The 17,835-nt window shown below is 43.8% G+C and overlaps 1 long non-coding RNA gene across 2 annotated transcripts in view; it reads right to left on the bottom strand.

Moving 5' to 3' along the window:
- LOC141579562 (uncharacterized) overlaps positions 1–16,666 on the bottom strand; it is a 51,488-nt gene extending 34,822 nt beyond the window's left edge. For both annotated transcript variants that reach the window (XR_012511154.1, XR_012511157.1), the window contains exon 1: positions 16,511–16,666. This is a non-coding gene — a long non-coding RNA (uncharacterized LOC141579562). The remainder of the gene's footprint in view (positions 1–16,510) is intronic.
- Positions 16,667–17,835: the final 1,169 nt, after the last annotated feature.

The following is a 17,835-nucleotide window of genomic DNA, read 5'->3' as shown; positions in this document are numbered from 1 at the left end:
TGCAACCCCTAATGAGAAAAAATAACCTAGCTCTAGGCAATGATCCTCAACCATTGCTAAACAGGGAATTGGACAATAATGGGCCATTCGAACACCTAACCACCCTGATCCATCTTAACATCACCCAAAGAGAGGCAAGGAGATGGTATGTGCCTCCTGACGTGACGCACTAGAACATTCCCCAAACCACCTATGAAGCCTTCCTGTCAAAATAATCTAACCCAAACCTGAACATCTTGTCTAGATCTCTAGGTTGCCAGAATATAGATTAAGGGGGAGGAAAGACAGAGAAATATGTTATGTGACGTTATAAGATTCGATTAGCATATCAAGAATATGAGTAGCTCTTTGGGACAAATGACTCAGTTTCTTCAATATGTAAGTTGAAAGGTTCAAAAAAGTAAGAGGTTAAATTTAAAGGTACTTAAGAAATATCAACTCTATGATCTATCCAGACCTAGTTTAGACTCTGATTTGAGCAAATGCTTTAATCCAGCAAATCTGAGTATTGACTGGATAGTTAAGGATATTAAGAAATTAAGGAACTATATTCAGTATCTTGTAATAACCTATAATGAAAAAGAATATGTATATATACATATATATGACTGAATCACTTTGCTGTACACCAGAAACTAACACATCCTTGTAAACCAACTATACTTCAATAAAGAAAAAAGAAGGTGTGTTTTAGGTGTGATAATAGTTATATTATAAAAAATACTTACCTTTTAGGGATATACATATTGAAGTATTTTTACATGAAATGGTGTATCAAGAATTTGTTTCAAAATAATCCAAAGGGGTTTGGGAGAGGAAGGTATTGATGAAACATTTTTGTCCCTTTGTTGATGGTTGTTGAAGCCAGGTGATGGGTACACAAAGGTTTTGTAGTCTTCTGTCTACTTTCTTATACATTTGAAATTTCCATAATAAAAATAAGTAACAGAATAAAAAGAGGCTGGTACCTAGGAATCTAAGAAATGGTTTTTCTCTTACTCTGTTCCCCGCCTCCCGCAGGTGTCCCACATCTCCAGATCCAAACACCCACGTAATTATAGCATATTCTTTGGCTAAAGTCACTAAGACAGACCTAAGATGAAACTGGAGTCCTATTACTTGAAGAAATATTTCTTATTCTCTCCTACTACCCTCCAATACTTCCCCAGACTCTATAAGGAGATAAATGGGTCATACACAAGATGTCAAAAGAAATCTCCTTCCTTTGCAATCACTTCCAACTTACACTCAGAACAAAAATCCAAGTGAGTGCTAAAAGGGAAATGTCTTGTGACAAGGTCAAACAAGACAGATGAGAAATACGGCTTGTGATGGAAAGCGAACAGGTGCATGTTTCATTGGCATGATAAATGTGGAAAAACCCGATGTGGAATCCCATATAACATCATACTAACCATTGGAAGGTATATCTTTCCTCAGAGAAGCCTCTTTTTTTTTTTTTTTTTTTTCTGGCTTCTATTCTTGTCATTCTGATTGCAACTTCTGCCAGTGTCTTGGGGTCCAGGACAAAAGAGTTTGTGGGGTTTTTCAGGAAATGTATAGAATCCACCATCATGACACTTGTTGAAGTGAGGAAGCCTGTTTTTTGTGTCTGATGTGGAGAGGTAATGCTGGGGCAGACTACGTCCTAGGCTTTTCTGCCGGACTAAATGAGTGTATGACGGACTCACTAAGAGCAGAGAAAAGCTGGCCTCACCCCCGTCAGAAATGAGGAAAAGTACAAGAAGCAACATAAACAAGGTTAAGAAATTTTGTTTTCTTTTTTGTTTTTTTTGGGGTTTTTTGCCATGCATATTTGTCCTCATTTCCAGGAAAGGCCTGGATGACATGAAAAATGGACTAAACGTTTGAAGTGGCTCTTAGCCTTGTCTACAAATCTGCAGGGCAGAGCTATGAACAGACTGGGAGACTTTCTAAGTTGAACGATGTGTTCCATCAACCTTTGTGTCCCCCTTTCCCAGCAGAGTGCCTGGTGCACTGTTGCTCAATAAATGGGTAAAATAAGTGAACTAAGGAGGAAGGGAGAAGGGATGCCAGCCCACCTCTATGGATGAATTGGCAGGACCACATCTATTTTAGGCATCCATGCCCCAGATGTTCAGATGGCGCCCTCTAACAACATGCATCCCATTGCTCAGCAAGTCCACCCACTTAACTTCTGCTGTAATTCTTCCTCTTCTCCCACCTGGAAGATGAGATTTCATTGGCTTCTGTGATGGTCGATTTTTTTGCATCAACACAGCTAGGCTACATGTCCAGCTGTTTGGTTGAACACCAGTCTGGGTGTTGCTGTGAAAGTAGTTTTGGATGAGATTCACATTCATATCAGTAATGCTGTGATTAACAGATTAACCTCCATAGTGTGGGTGGACCTCATCATATCAGTTGAAGGTCTTAAGAGAAAAAAGACTGAGGTTCTCCTAAAAAGGAGGAAATCTGCCTCCAGAATATCTTGGGATTTAAGTTGTAGCATCAGCTCTTCTCTGGGTCTCCAGCCTGCTGGCCTACCCTGTGTACACACACACACACACCCACACACCCACACCCACACACACACTCATCTTATCCTATTAGTTCTGTTTCTCTGGAGAACCCTAACTCAGGCCTTAATTGGTTTCCTGCCTCCAGGCCCCCTCCTCATTCCTCCTACCTGCTTTACTCCACACGATCCTGAGTGATCTCTAAAATCCAACCTGAGAGCACCGTTGACCTAAGCCCGTGGTCCTCTATCACCTCCACAGTTTACGCCATCCTTCCCCATGTAAACCAAACATCATTTCTTTTTCTGAAGCCTGCAAACAGGTCCTTCCTACATGAGTCAATTTCAGTACGTATCAGCCAGGACTGTAATTTTATCATTATTCGCTTGAGCTCCCTTCTCCTAGCCACATCTCCATCTGGTACAAGTGATCTCTACCAATTGAAGCTCCCAAGAAAAACTAAAAGGGACCACTTAAATATATGCTCTGATTGCTCATCAACAAATGAATGGAACACAAAAGCCCTCAGTGTTTAAGAACATTAGATTGTTATCGTTAAGGAGAAAAGAGCAAATTAAGCTGACTGAAGTAATATGGAGGAAATCCTGAAATATTAAATTTTAAAAACTTCCTGCTAGGATTCATTTTAATCAAGACCTACCAGAAATGTGTTCAAGCTTGTGTACTTGTCAGATTTTGTCAGTACTGGTAGATTTAGAACCTATCAGCTAGTGAATTAGGCTGGATGCTCAGAGCAGCTCTTCAAGACACTGAGACTTGATGCCGTCCTGGCACGTATGGACAGAGTCTATGGCACGGCCATATTCCTGGCAGAGAGAGGCTTGCTCTGGTTCACTGCCCAGGAGTGGATGCCCTCAAAGGGGGCGGACCCGAGGCGCAGCCTTGCACTGGAGCCACACAGAGCTTGACAGACACAGTAGGTCCCGGTGTCCCAGTTGTGGATAAAGGGAAGACAGGGAAGTTGAGGAACTAACCAGCACAATATTGCCACCACTCTCCAATATAATAAAACTCAAAATCTCCAGAATCTTCTTACTCTAATCCTTTCTTCAAAACATTATGGAGAAACTGCTTATTATGACAAGCTACTTACCTACTCATATAATTTAAAGTGTCGCTGCTAATTACAGAATAAAGTCCCATAGTTCTCAACCTGAAATTTACAACTGCACACTTCGTCTTCTCCAATTTATCCAAAAATCTATCCAATTTCATTCCCTCACTCCTGAGTATATCTCTCCTCTATGATCTACCACTTCAACACGAAGCTCTTCAATTAGTCCAGCCAGTGCTACTCTGTCTTTGAAAGCATTGCCTTTGCTTTGCAGCAAGCACATAGATACACACCAGCAGGCAGTGTTAACTCGTTAGTGTGTGCATGCATTCCTTTAACAATATCGAAGCCATAAACTCCTTGAGGACAAAGGCCTTAAGTAAAAAGAAGACCCCCTTAGTCATCAATCTGTCCATTTTGCTGGTGCTGTAGCCTTGGGCAATTTATTTATCTACCCTGAAACCTACTTCAGACATGTGGAAGTGCCATGCATATCCTGAACACTTTTCAGAGCTACTGATGATCAAATTAGTTTTTTTTTCACAGTGCTAAAGTACTTTATTAATCAAAAAAAAAAAACCACTCACTTTTGTGAGATATTAGTATTAGCAATACCCACATACACACATGTATTTGTGTATACACATATATGTGTATATATATACAACATATCAGTATTACTATGCAGCAAACTACCTAGAAGCTAATATTAGAATCAGCACATATAATTCCATTTTTTTGGCTTAGTAGCTTAGGAGCATCATTAGCTAAAACTTGAGTATGAGAAAGTTAGAGATGTAGCTTCACCAGACAGAGAAGTTCCTTGATAAATGTTTGATGAATAAAGGAATCCAAATGAAAAGGAGTTTAATTTATTACGGTTATCTGTAATGCTCTGAAACCATAAACACCACAGACAAACTGGTAAATTCTAAACCACCTTGCAGACTCTGTACAGTACTGTGGTCTGACTATCTAAGAAGCTCACACCATGTGCTACTTAGCACTAAAGAGACCCGGTACCACTGTTGGAAATAGAGATGTGAAATTGTTGCTACAACTCTCACCCTTCAGAGAGCAATGACAGATTGCATGTTACATTCAAAGTGGAAAATTGTATCACTAGACCAGGATGTCCTCTGGGAGAAAGGCTGACAAAGCAAAGTGTCAACGTGGCTTTCATCTCCAGACTCAGATTAAAAGTCAACCGCAGAGAAGTCGTGTTCTGTATGGTCTATGGCAATGGGACTGGATGCTGCCATGCATGACACATATAGCTTCTTCACCAACTTCATCAGCATCCCCCCTTGTGCCATAATTCACATCAAATGTAAAGTTGAAAATGGCAGCAACATGGCCCTAGAGTCACACAGTCTGATCTCACTAAAGTCACTACAATTAGATATGAGACGCTTGGCCCTAGACATACGCAGAAAGATGGATGAGCACAGGAGGACCTCAGACGGTTCTAAAGACAAGCTGATGGAAGGCAGAAGCCCAAAGTCTCCCAGATAAGAACTCCCAGTGAAACAAATGTATGCTGAATGCCTACTGTTAAATGCTGGGAAGAAAAACAATTCAGATAAAGTTCATGCCCTTGAGAAGATCTCAGTCTAGAAAGGAAGACATAAATATTAACCAGATTATTTTGATTAAAAAGGTTAACTATTAGAGAGAGGGGTTCCCAGCAAGGCAGAAGGCTGAGTTGTGTGGTAAAGCTGGTGGTGCTGCGCTGTGCACGGGGACTGGCCAACAGCAAAACAGCAGCAGGACCTTGAAGCTTTCCAAAGAATGGCTGCTTCCAAGATCTCCATGAGCCTTGCCGGCGGGATACCACAATCAGAAAGCCATAGATTTGATAACCAGCTGGTCACACACAGACTTCACATTTGAATTTAGTGAGCACCTCCTGAATGCCAAGCACCATGACTGTTAATTCACATCTGCCTTTTGTAGCCCACAGACTCAACCGCCAAGGTTATAGATCAGTCAAGGAAACCAACTGTGAATAAACGACGAGGTACAATAAATGATCATGGTAAAATATAATGGATGTAATACTCACACCAAGACTCGAGGAATAGGAATTATTAACTCCATTCTATACATTAGAAAATTGTGGCCCACTGCATTAAGTGATTGCCTAAAGTCACTCCGGTTAATGGCAGAGCCAGAATTTTGTTCAGCAGGTCTCCTGGCTCAAGTTCAATGCTGTAAGAGTACCCTGACACTCAGCAAACATCAGCAACTCCTCTTGTGCCTTCTCCCTGGGGCTCTGTGCTAATCATTGGTGTATTTGTCAGCTCCGGCTGCCATAACACAATATCATGGACTGGGTGGCTTAAGCAACAAAAATGTATTTTCTAATGGAACTGGAGGATAAGAAATCCAAGATCAAGGTGCCAGGCTATGCAGTCCCTGGCTTGCAGATGGCCGCCTTCTCCCTGTATCCTCACATGATGGAGTGAAAGAGAGAGACCTTCCTCTCTTCTTCTTATAAGGCCAACAGTCCTATAAGATTAGTGCCCTACTGGCATGACCTCATTTAACCTTAATTACCTCCTAAAGACCCTATCTCAAGATACAATCACACTGGGGATTAGGGCTTCAACATATGATTTGGGGTGGGGGACACAATTCAGTCCATTTCAGTTAACTCTTCGGCAACCGTGAAGCCCCTTTAAAACCAGCTTACCCTTCTCAGTCTTTCTTCAGATCTGACTTTCTATCTTTTTTCCATCCCATCGTCCTCTCCCAGGATGATTCCATCATGTTTCTGTACTCATAAAGCCCACCCTCAGAATATCGTCTTTAAAAATATTTATGAGAGTTTGATGGTAAGCTGAGCAGGTATATTTTTATCCTAAAGCTCCTGAAATCCCGATACACCTGTGGTCAAGGGAAAGTTAACAAAAGCGGGAGGCCGTAAGAAGATGAGAGATTTTTCGAATGTACTGGAAGCTGGGAACTTGGAAACAGAGTGAAGGAAGCTGCAGTTCCTTGATGTGAAGGCACAGGGAAGAGAATCCTTCTGAGGCTTGATGCGGAGAGGTGGCAGTGACAGCGGAGGGCAGGAGTCAGAAGAGGCACAGAGAACGGGGGGTAACTTGGAGTGGAACCACTTCTGACCTCACTTCCTTGTCTACGTACGCAAAGTGATTCAAAGCCACACAATTCTACCCCAGTCATCATAAAACTCAGGGACATTCTTGAAATAAATTGAACAAATAACTTGAAAAGATTTAGGGTGGTGGACATGAGCTCCAGTGTCCCAGATAAAATTCTTGGTCATCCTGGCACTTATGCTGACTCTCCAGTGTGGTCTGCCAGGTGACAATCCCTGACCACACACAGAGCCCTTAGGCAGCCTTTCTGTAGCCTTTTTCTTAAATATGAATAGAAAGCCAAGACATTTGAGAAAAGCCAGAAATATGACAAAGAAATACCAAAAAATAAATAAATAAAAGGACAAAAAACAAACAAACAAACAAAAAACAGAGCAAGCAAAGATGATTTGGGGATGAAAAAGAGGTTTCATTATACCTTAGTTTTTATCCTCAGAGATTTGCCATCACGATATTCAAGAATACGTTACATTCATAAAACAAAAATAGGTATCTTTGAAAAAAGTACAGGAAGAATAAATTGATTATCAAAACAAAATATTCCATAGAGTGATGGATAAGTTGTAGGAAACCTCACAGTTGATAAAACAAAGAAGGAACTTCAAACACTGTGCTTCATTTTCTCTATAGTTACCTTTTTCTGAAATCAGATTATTTGTTTACTTACTTCTCTATTTTCTGTGTCCTTCACTAAAATATACAGTGTCCAGCGACTATTTCTGGACTTAAAATAAATGAGAAAATGAGGAGACAATATGATAAAAGATAAGAGATGTAAGAGTCATGGTATATTTAACATGTGATTAATAAGAATTCCAGAGACGCAAGAGGAAGTGGAGGGCAAGAAACCTTCACTGAGAAGAGTCAAAAATACATCCCAGAGTAAAAGCTGGATATGAATCTTCCAATTCAAAGGACTTAGTGACAATGACCAGTGAATGAAAAAGAGACCCATACTTAGACAATTTATTGTGAAATTCCAAAATACTAACAAAAAAGAGAACGTCTGAAGCAGCCCATGGGATAGGAGAGGAGATTGGAAGAGAAAAGTACACTGATAAAGGAGCAACAAGCAGGCTGGTATCCGACTTTCCACGCACAATATTGGATTCGGAGGAAAAGCGGGGCATGAAGACATCTTAGCCACTGAGCAGCGTCCCAGGAGGGAGACAAAATGAGCGCTGGCTCTGGGACCAGCTGCTGCGTGCACATTTGACTCCGGCTAATAACTGCCTGGCCGTGGGCAAGACTTAACCTTTCTGTGCCTCAGTTTTCTTCTCTGTGATAGTCCCCTAGTTCAGGGTTGCTATTAAAACTAAAGGAGTGAATCACAGCATATGGCTGTCTTACTCAGCAGTGAATAAATACATGGACAGAATAGGACAAATGCTACCAACCGATCTTCAACACTCAGAGTCATCCTGTAGATTAAATTTGGTTAGAGGACAGGACCTAGACGTTATCCACTTTGACACTCTAAAAGTAAAAGGGCAGGATCGGGGCGAAAGGGAGAAAGCAGGTAGAGAACGTTGGGGAGGCGCTGGTATCTTTACCTTATGAACTAGAAAGTCAAGAGAAATTACCTACAATTAATGGAACAACAAATACAGGTACAGAGGTAATCGGCAGAGGAGCTAAAGAGCGATGTGTTTATTTAAAGGGAGTGAGGAAAAAGAGACGGGGATCTGTGTGAGCTAAATACTTAATCATGATAGCAGGAAGTCAGTGGGAAAAGTCTAAATTAGATACACTATCGAGAAACAAGGACACGACCATAAATTTTAAGAGATGGAGGTTACTGCTAGAAAACAAACACGAACAGCGTCAAAAGTAGCAGCCTCTGGGTAGGTACGGTGACCATGAAATTTGACATCCAAATCAAGATACTTGGGAGTGAAATAATAATAATAATAATGTATACAGGGGATAAGACATAAATCAAGACTGCCCAGGATGTGCGGCCACCCCGTTACAGGGGAATAGTTTCAAGAGCTTTTTATTTAGTAGAATCAACAGAACTGCCTTAGGAAAACCCTTAGCAGAGAAGGCCTAGGGACCTTCTTGGTAGCTCATACTTTTAATGGTATGCATACACTATTTGGATAAATGCAAAAATTATTTTAGAAGATAAAAGCAGCTTTAGGCTAAGGTGTTAATGGCTTACTATGGCGAGTCCTCCAGAAACTTAGCATTTTAAAAGGATATTCAGCACAAGGTAAATTAAACAGTTGCATGTCATCTCCAAGTTGAGCTTTGGCCTGTCGGGGGCACACTGGTCATAAAGTAAACATGACATAAATGCTGACCCACAAATCCTACTCGTAAATAGCAGAAAAGAACATTCTTTTCATCATAAAGCAGATGTAGACATATTATGTACAAAAAGTTCGATAAGAATTTTTGAAATGAAACACAGGGTTTGGGGAAAAAAATCTGACCTGCAGAGGCAGGAACTGAGGGTCACTCGTTCTCCTGTTCGTCTGGGTGTACTCTCACGGGAAAGGTTGGAAACCCTGAGTGAGTGGATTGGAAGCTTCTGCAGCAGGATATTAGAGCCAAGCGTCAAGGTGGGCGAGGAGGGCAGGTGCCTCTTCTATGCCCCTGGGTCCCGCCATCACGTTTCCTGCCCTGCCTGCTCCCCAGCTCACAGAATGATCCCGCCTGCTCCCGGAGTGAACACGAATGGAGGGAACCCTTTCTCGGATGCCCCACTTGCTGAGGGGCCCGAACGCTGCTGGACTCTCTGAATAGGATAGCTCTCCCAGGCCACAGCAGTCTGGGTCACAAACAAAGTGACAGAACTTCCTTTGCAAGGAATCGTAAGGAAAATCATTTGTGAAAGTGACATGAAAAATCAAGATCCAAGAGTAGGGTGTGAAAAGGACTCAGCAGCCTGGGAAGAAGACGCCAGAGAACTGGTGTGAGGTCAGAAACCGGGGACGGCGCCCTGGGGAACCAGGAGCTACCAGAGCACAGCGGCCAGTTCTGCTGGCCCGTTCTCTCCATCTGGGCGGCCACCTCCAGTGGAGTTAGTGTTCTCAGACTCTTGCTCTCCCCCTGCCTACTCCCCCCTCACCCTCCATCCGTCTCCCACCATCTCTCCCTTCTGCTCCCCTACACGTACAGCTTACCGTGGACGGGCTTTCTCCTCGTGGTAGAGAACAGAGTTGGAAGCAAGCACGGAATTATGACCTTTCATTGTCATAACCTGAGCCAGGAGTGCTGTTTTAAAAATTCTTGGCGAAGGATTGCCCAACCCAGGCAATGTATCCACTTCTTGGACTGATCACCAAGGTCGGGAGGGTTAAATTACTATGATCCCAGTGTTTAGGGTAGCGGGGCTTGTTACCAGAAAGAGTAGATAAGGCTGACACTGTTGTGAGCTGGCGGCCACTTTGACCTGAGCCTATGACAAGGTGCCACCATACTTATATTTAGTTTTAGTTTTGTGTTTCATGACATCCATGCACCTATGGACTGGTTCAAGCAGAAGTCGCTTTGAGCTGGCTAGATTTAAAAAGGGGGGACCCATCGCAGGAATACTCAGCCTATATGGTAATTGGAAGAAGGCACCCACGGCAACCAAATTCACACATTTCAGAGAGATTAACTCATTCTCAATGTGAATTCCAAACTCCTGGGGAAGATAGCCAACCTCAGTCCAGTCACCTATGTGCGGGACCTGAGGGAGGCAGCAAGGAGGTGAAGCCAGAATGGTTAATGGCCCTCCATCCTCCCTCAAGTGTGTCCAGTGACCGATAGGAAGCTCACGAAGAGCTTGGATTAAGCTCTATTTCTCTTTCACGCTGCATCTGATTCCGCCACTGCAGCCACCAAGCGTGGGTTCTACGCCCTTTGCCAAGTTCTTTCATTTCTCTGAGACTCAGTTTGCCGACCTATAAAATAGGGTTAATAACAGCACCTGTGTCAGTGCAGGTTGTTACCACGATGAGATGAGACGCACTAATTCAGTGCTGGCCACGCAGTGTTCAAGAAATAGCTATCAGTAGCATTTTAATTAAGATTAGTTATAATATATTGAGGTGAAATATGTCTCTCTTGAACCTCTCCTGACTAAGCTATATTCTATTCTTTGCAGCAACACAGACTAGGTCTGTTACATGACAGTCCTTCAAAGTTCTGAACCCAGATTCCTTCTCTATTTAAAATATCTGCCAATGTAAGACAAGTCTACGGAAGTCAAGACAGCAGCCTTGATCTAAGGGCTTGAGGTCTGACCTTCACTAAGCCACTCACTGGTTATAGGCCCTCAGATAGGCGCTTACTTTCTCTGAAGTTCAGATTTCTCATCCGGGTACCAAAAATAATTACACACATCTCATGAAGCGACAGTAAGTGTGGGATGAGATAATGCCATCAGTGCTCCAGGACTGGCGTAGGCTCTTGGTAAATAACCATTCTTTTTGATGTTTTGCCAGGGGCCCTATGACTCAGTGTTTGATTGTGGTGGACAGCGGTGGCTGGATGCCTTATGAATCTGATGGACACGGGAGAAGAGAGCGTTAGAATCGTCTTATTATCTGCGAAATTTACCCAGCCTTTGTCCACTCCATCGGGGCCCTGCTCTGTGCTAAGAATACTCTCAGAATGACTAATTAGTCTGATATGTTATCATTCCAATGAACATTGTTGCATGGTAACCAGGACATATAATGGTGGTTACTGCCAGGGCTGGAGCAGGATATTGGGATAGACTGGGGACGGAGGCCTTGGGGAAAAAGAGCCAAACTCATTCTGTGTAACTCTGTGGTTTGCAGGCTTTATGGTGGCATCAGGGCCACCGGATTCAGCGGCTGTGAGTAGGCTCTTCCCCAGTGAACATGATAGAAACTAAAATTTGAAAATGAACATTGTAGTCCAGTGATTCTCAGATTTAGTCATCCATTGATGTAATCTGTGAAGTTTAAAGCACTTATGCCCAGGCCTCACCTGCAGAGATAATTCTGTTTGGCTGGGGTGAGACCTCGGCATAGATGGCTTTTAAGTTCCCCAGGAGATTCTAATGTTCAGCCAAAGGTGGGTGTTTTTCTGCACCCAACTAGGCCAGGATGAACGATTGGTGAGAATGAAGAAATACAGGCCTCCCAAAGAGCTGGACCCCACTGTCAAAGCCAACCTCCCTTTGGAAAGGGTGTTCCACATCTCTGTGGTAAGTGGCATATTTACGTCCATTTCCTCTGTGCGCTGCCAGGTCTGAGACACTGCTGAGTGCTGTGGAACAGCCGCTATGCCTCTCTCCAGGTGGGTAAAGTGATTCTGAAGTATAATTTTCAGAGTACAAAAAGGCAGAATGCATTATATATGTATAAATTAGTACTAGTCATAATAATAATGAGGCTTCAGAAAGCACTTACTAAAAATGGTTTGACTTTCAAAAAGGCCAAAATAGTTTAATTTAAGGGTACATTACCACTCTCATGTGGAGATCTGCTCGTGTGGTTTCTGTTGATGGTAACGTTAGCTGCCAGCTCTTATTCAGAAGGCGTGGCAATCACACCTTACATTTAAGGGGTGACTTACATAGTGGCCCACATATTAGTTGGGCAACATTCTGTTTCCAAGGGTTATTCACCTGTATTTCAATGTTTAAAAATGAAAATCAAGTCATTTCACACGTTTCTAAATCCAAGGTCAAGGCGTTGGCCCTTGCTCTTCTTCCTATTTCTGAAATTTCCAAGAGAGCAGGGCAGAAGAATGATCATCTATATATATTTTTTTTAAGTTGAATGTATTCTGTTACCTGGGGTCCTGAGGATACAAGAAACAATTGCTCAAGGTATCTTATGTGCTGTGAGTGAGGTGGGAGCAGAACCTCAGGTATTTTCTTGATAAAAGAGCAAGAATCTCTCTGTTGGGTAGCCAGGTCTCAAAAAAGCAGAAATTTAAAAAAAAAAAAGGCAAATAAAAATGCAGAAAGTTGAACAAGCAATTTGTCGGAAGAGAAGGCACAGTGGAGCTGGCCTTGCTGAGCCAAATGATTCTGGGGACTAGATGGTTACTCAGGACCCAGTGCCACTCTGTAAATCAGGTCGTCTCTTCAGGCTGAGGTCATGTGCTTGGAAACCTCCTCAGAAGAGCAGGCTCCTTCGTACCACCCTAGGCACAGGGGCACAGAGGGGACTGTCAATCCTAGAGGTCTATGCGGACGGGAGGGAAAAATCCAGGCCAAAGTGAGCCTACCTGGGAATCAGCTCCACTGGTTCGCTCTCTCTCGTGAATCTCTGCTTTTGCTTCATGTCTGTTTTATTCTCCTCTCGTTACTGACTTGCCAACCCAACTCAAAATAAACTGGGCTGATGGGTTTGGCTAAGGTTCCTACTGGTTGTTGGGCTGCGACGCCCATACCAGTGATCTCATGAATTACCCGCTAGCCTGCAAATGGGCTCCTTGGTCCAGTTTTATGGATCACTCTGAGCAAAGAAAGGACCAGCCCTGCTTCCTGAAGCCGGAAGCGACGGTCAAGGCAGAATCATCTAGAAGGGGAAGTTGGGTATAGCAGGTGTCATTTCGACATACCCTTAAAACCATTAACATTCTTTCACTAATCCTGCGACTGTTAACCAAGATCACGATATTCTGCACATGCTTCTGTTTCTTGTTACACGTGGATTTACTGTCTGCTTTCTTTTTCTGTATGTCTTTCATATTTCCTTTCCTGTATGTCATCTGACTTTTTCATATTTGTGGTTGACACTCTTGATGAAGAGGATCCGGTATGTAATTATTCGGCCTATTTGGCAAAGATCTCATTTAAGGTCACCTCTTAGGCTACTAGTCAACCAATTTACCCCTTTGGATCAGACACCCTACCCTGATCCACTCAATGGTGTCCAAGGTGGGGTGGGGTGTCACATGATCACCTGTATGTATCTTACGATTTCTTCATTTAGCTGGAACCACGTAGAAGGAACAATCATAAGGGAACTATAGTAACCAGTGTCCTTATTTGTAGGCAACAAAATTCACCTAATATAAGGTTTAAAAAAGTTTTAGTGAAACTAACATTGTAAATCAACTGCACCTCAATAAAAAATACAATTTAAAAAGTTTTAGTAGAAGTTTTAGTATTAGATAACTTACAAAATCTCAAGTAGAACCAGAAAATCAGGCTTAGATGATTCACTATCAGAAACAGAGCAGCCTGGAAAAACATCCAATCACTGAGGACTGCTCTAGAAAAAGACCACTGCTGACAACTGCTCAGCATGGAGGCCACTTGGGACTAACTCCAGAAGTTCCATCCAGGCTTCGCTACAGGACCAGATGCCTCCGTCACTGGGCACACCTGGTGAGCAGGCCTCACCTCCAGTGTCTGCTGCCTCTTGGATTTCATCTCCACGTCCACATCTCACAAGGGGACGTCTATTCAGTGGAAGTTAGATCATGTGTTAAAAACCTTAGTTACAAGGGACTTGGGGAATTTTAAGTTCTGTTTTCCCAAGCTTTTGTGATTTAAGAGTCGAACTAGGGCGCAAACCAGAATGGATGCTGAGAGAGCCAAATTCCAGAGCTCACCACAAGGGAATTCTAAGCTTTCAGCATTCTAGGGTCTCCTGTCAGCAGAAAGTGCTGTAAAGAATGACTTATTGAACAAACAGATGTGCTTATTAAGGTAATATTCAAGGAAGTGCTTTCTTTCTGATCTCCTTCTAAAAATGTGGGCTCTCTCCATTAACTAAGTCAAACTTTCTTGTTCACTCCTTCCTTTCTCTGTGCCTTTGCTGAGATCTCGCCTCCATCCTTGGGAAACATTCCTATTCTTCACCACAAGTATGTGTGCAACCCCAAATTTCAAAAGCCAGTCTATACCTCACTTCCCTCAGCAACACTATCATACTGTGATCATTCCTTCAATCCCAAACCCCTCAGTCTTCCTCCTCAATGAGTCAAATCAGAGTTACAAGAATTTACTCTTTCTTTCATGTATATATGGCACCACCCTGCTCTCAACAATGGCGTGACATGTAGAACTCATACAACAGATATTTATCCAATAAATACTGATGCTTTCAAACACAAGTAAGTACGAGGAAGGAGAAACTTCCTTTTAGAGCCACCAGGAAATTAGAATGTTTCAAATGGCCTGAAGTCAAATGTATTCAATCCACACTGAAATCTTCCATATGTCTTCTAAACTTGGGAGAACACGTTAGCAACGTACAAATTCAAACCAATTGACAAATACACGGTACAGTGGCCTGCCTTTTCAGGAGATCTCTGACAACATACTTGTTTGTGAAAGGGAAGGGGTGGTGTGAGGGATGAGAATAGGGTGTGGGGAAGGGGACAGGGTCTGGGTACTCAGGAGCCTGGGTAGATTTGGAAAGTGGTCCCATTCATGACAATACAGCTGAGTCATCGAACATGAAAATACAACTGAGAAATGTCAGTATTTTCAACTCTTTTTTCAAATTCTTTCCAGGGCTCCTTACTGCAGAAGAAAAAAAAAAAAACAGATGCACATATGGAGAAACAAAGTGGGTAAATTCAACTAAAGTAAGGACAAAGAGGACATGGACAACATCATCCATTAGCATACGCTGTCCGCCACACGGAGCATGGAGACCTGCACCAGGTCATATACGTCAAGCGTGTTATGCTCATTCAGAAATTGGAAAATGTTCTCCATAAACTAGTCTGAGCAGTAGACAGTCATCCAGTATGATCCTGTTCATGCCTCTCTCATGCATATGCATCCTCACTAAACTCTTCCTGCTGTCACTGCTAAACCAGGCGCCCCACTCCCACTCCACCTTCTCCAAGCCAGGCGCACCTGCTACCCTGGGCGCTCACTGCCCCTGCCATGTCTTGCTGCGTAATGCCATTGTCAACCACCCTGCCTGGCGTGCGTGCCACTCTCCTTCACTGGAGGAAGGAATGTTTAATTATTTTTAATCAGTGGACATGGCATCTCGCTAGACAGTGACACTTGGGGGATCCAACACCATCTGCCTGCCACCAGGCGCCAGCTGCTCTGGTGGATGTCGGCAGAACACCTTAGGACATGGCCTTCCGCTGCCAGGCGCCTGCGAGCGGCTGCCACTCGGCACAGCCTCCAACGCGAGGCTGCCACTTGGGCTCGGTCCCTGTCATGGCTCGTCTCTCACCCCTGCCACCCTCCCGGAGAGGTGCTCCGCAGCCCCAGCTCCCAGAACATTTCCCAAGCAACCCGGGGGCCTGCCAGTAATAATAGGGTGTCCAAATATAAATGTCACCTTAACCAGTGGCCAGCGAGCTTTCCATCACCATTAGTCAACCTAACGGATCTGCTGACTTCAGCCCCACAGAGAACGGCTACTGATTTCGCAGCAGGCCGTCCCGTGGAGAGCAAGGGTCAGCCGGCTACCAGTGTTGAAAACAGTGGGAAGGGACAGGGGAGAGAAAAGGCTCTCGGAGAAATCGCGGAGCTGTCCAAGGTGAGCAGCGCGCTTCCGATCGTCTGCGCTCCGCAAGTTCCTGTCGCAGCCCTGTCCCTTCCACCTCCCACCCTTAAGGCAGTCCCTGCAGCGCTCACAGCTGTGCCAGCGCTTTCGCTCCTGCAAAGCACGATTCGTTCGCTTGCAGATGCTGGCGCGGCCCAGCGCGGCCCCTGTCGGGAGCGCTCGCTACCTCCTTCCCAAGGAGCGGGCTCCGCTCCCAGCCTAATTCCTGCACTGTGAACCGCGGCCCCGAGGTTCTTTTCACCCCTGCCCCTGCCCCGCAACGTGGTGAAGAGCCAAACGGAGCCGCTCCAACCTCAACCTTATTTTCATGCAAAGTGAAAGAGAGCTCAGCCGCCGGGTACTTACTGAAGGGGAGATAAAAGCCCCAGCTGCGCCTTCTCCCGGAGTCAGTTTCACCTCCAGCAGGAGAGCAAACTGTTCTCCTGCCTGAGGGAAATTGTGGAGCCTCACACTTTCATCCAGAGAGGGACAAAGGGGAGTTCAGGTGCTGCATCTGCCAGAACTGGGGACGTGTGAAATGTGATTAACCCAGGAAGGAGCCAGACAGAGCCCGGCTGGGGCCTCTCCGGGTCCCTGAGTGTTTCCCAGGGTCAGGAGCAGGAGGAAGAGTAAACAAAAGCATTAAATAAATATTTTTCCATTTAGCCCATGTGTTAATACAGATTTTCACAACCTCGACAGCACGGGCTGAATCAATAGTGTAGCATTAGCCTAAATAATGAAGGTAGTGATGTACATCTGTTGGATTCTCTGCATTTGTGAAAAGACAGGCAGGCAGGAGCCGGGGGAGGGGGCGGTGAGAAAGGGGAGAGGTTCCAGAAGGAGCATATATTCAAACTGTATCCCGGTCCATCTGAAGCGCTGCTAAACCTTCCGGGGCCCATCAGATAAGCTCGCTTAATGTTATTTCTCAGGCTAAATACAAACCACTGGTGCCTGTAGAATTAAAGCCATCAATAGCTGAGCTCTCCTGCATTTACAGGAAGACACAAATAAAATCCCTACTGATACACCCCATCAGAGTAGGAAGTTTTCTATCCCTTTGCAGACAGACTCTCCATAAGAGCTCTGTGTGGTAAATGAAGCTACAAGTACATTTGTGTCTTGGTGTAAGTAAGTAATGTCAATTTCGTTTGCAAATAGTATGCTTGGGCTGCATTCATTACTGTGTTAGGGTTTTGTTTCCGCCAACCAACCCGCCCCAGCCCCCCTGCTTGGACAACTCGTCTCTGGTTAGGGGATGTGTGCCAAAAAAGACAGTGTTTGAAACTGACTGGGGATGTATTAAATAATCACAAGAGAAATTCCAGTAAAAATAGAGTCAATTATCAAAAGATTAACACTTTTCTTTGTTCCGTTTAAAAAAAAAAAAGCAAGGAGGGGAAGCAATTTTCAAGACACGCACTGATGCTTTAAAAGGATTCTTCATAGGTGAATTATTCAATCCTTTGTGACTAAGGAAATCTTTGTGTGCACTGTGGGTGGGGGGAGCTCAAGGAAAAATGTACAGTGCTGAGAAGTAAAAATACAATATGTGGCACACTGAGAACATGTAAGTTAGAAGGCCTGTCGGGCGGTTGATACCTGAATCAAATCTTGATTACTATCCTATAGGAAGAATCTGCAGATATTTTCTTGAATATCGCTGAAGGATTAACATAATCAGCTAT

This window comes from Camelus bactrianus, chromosome 13 (genome assembly GCF_048773025.1).
Source record: "Camelus bactrianus isolate YW-2024 breed Bactrian camel chromosome 13, ASM4877302v1, whole genome shotgun sequence".
Lineage (NCBI taxonomy): Eukaryota > Metazoa > Chordata > Mammalia > Artiodactyla > Camelidae > Camelus > Camelus bactrianus.
Note: the sequence above shows the minus strand (reverse complement) of the source record. Positions and strands in the feature narration are given on the sequence as shown.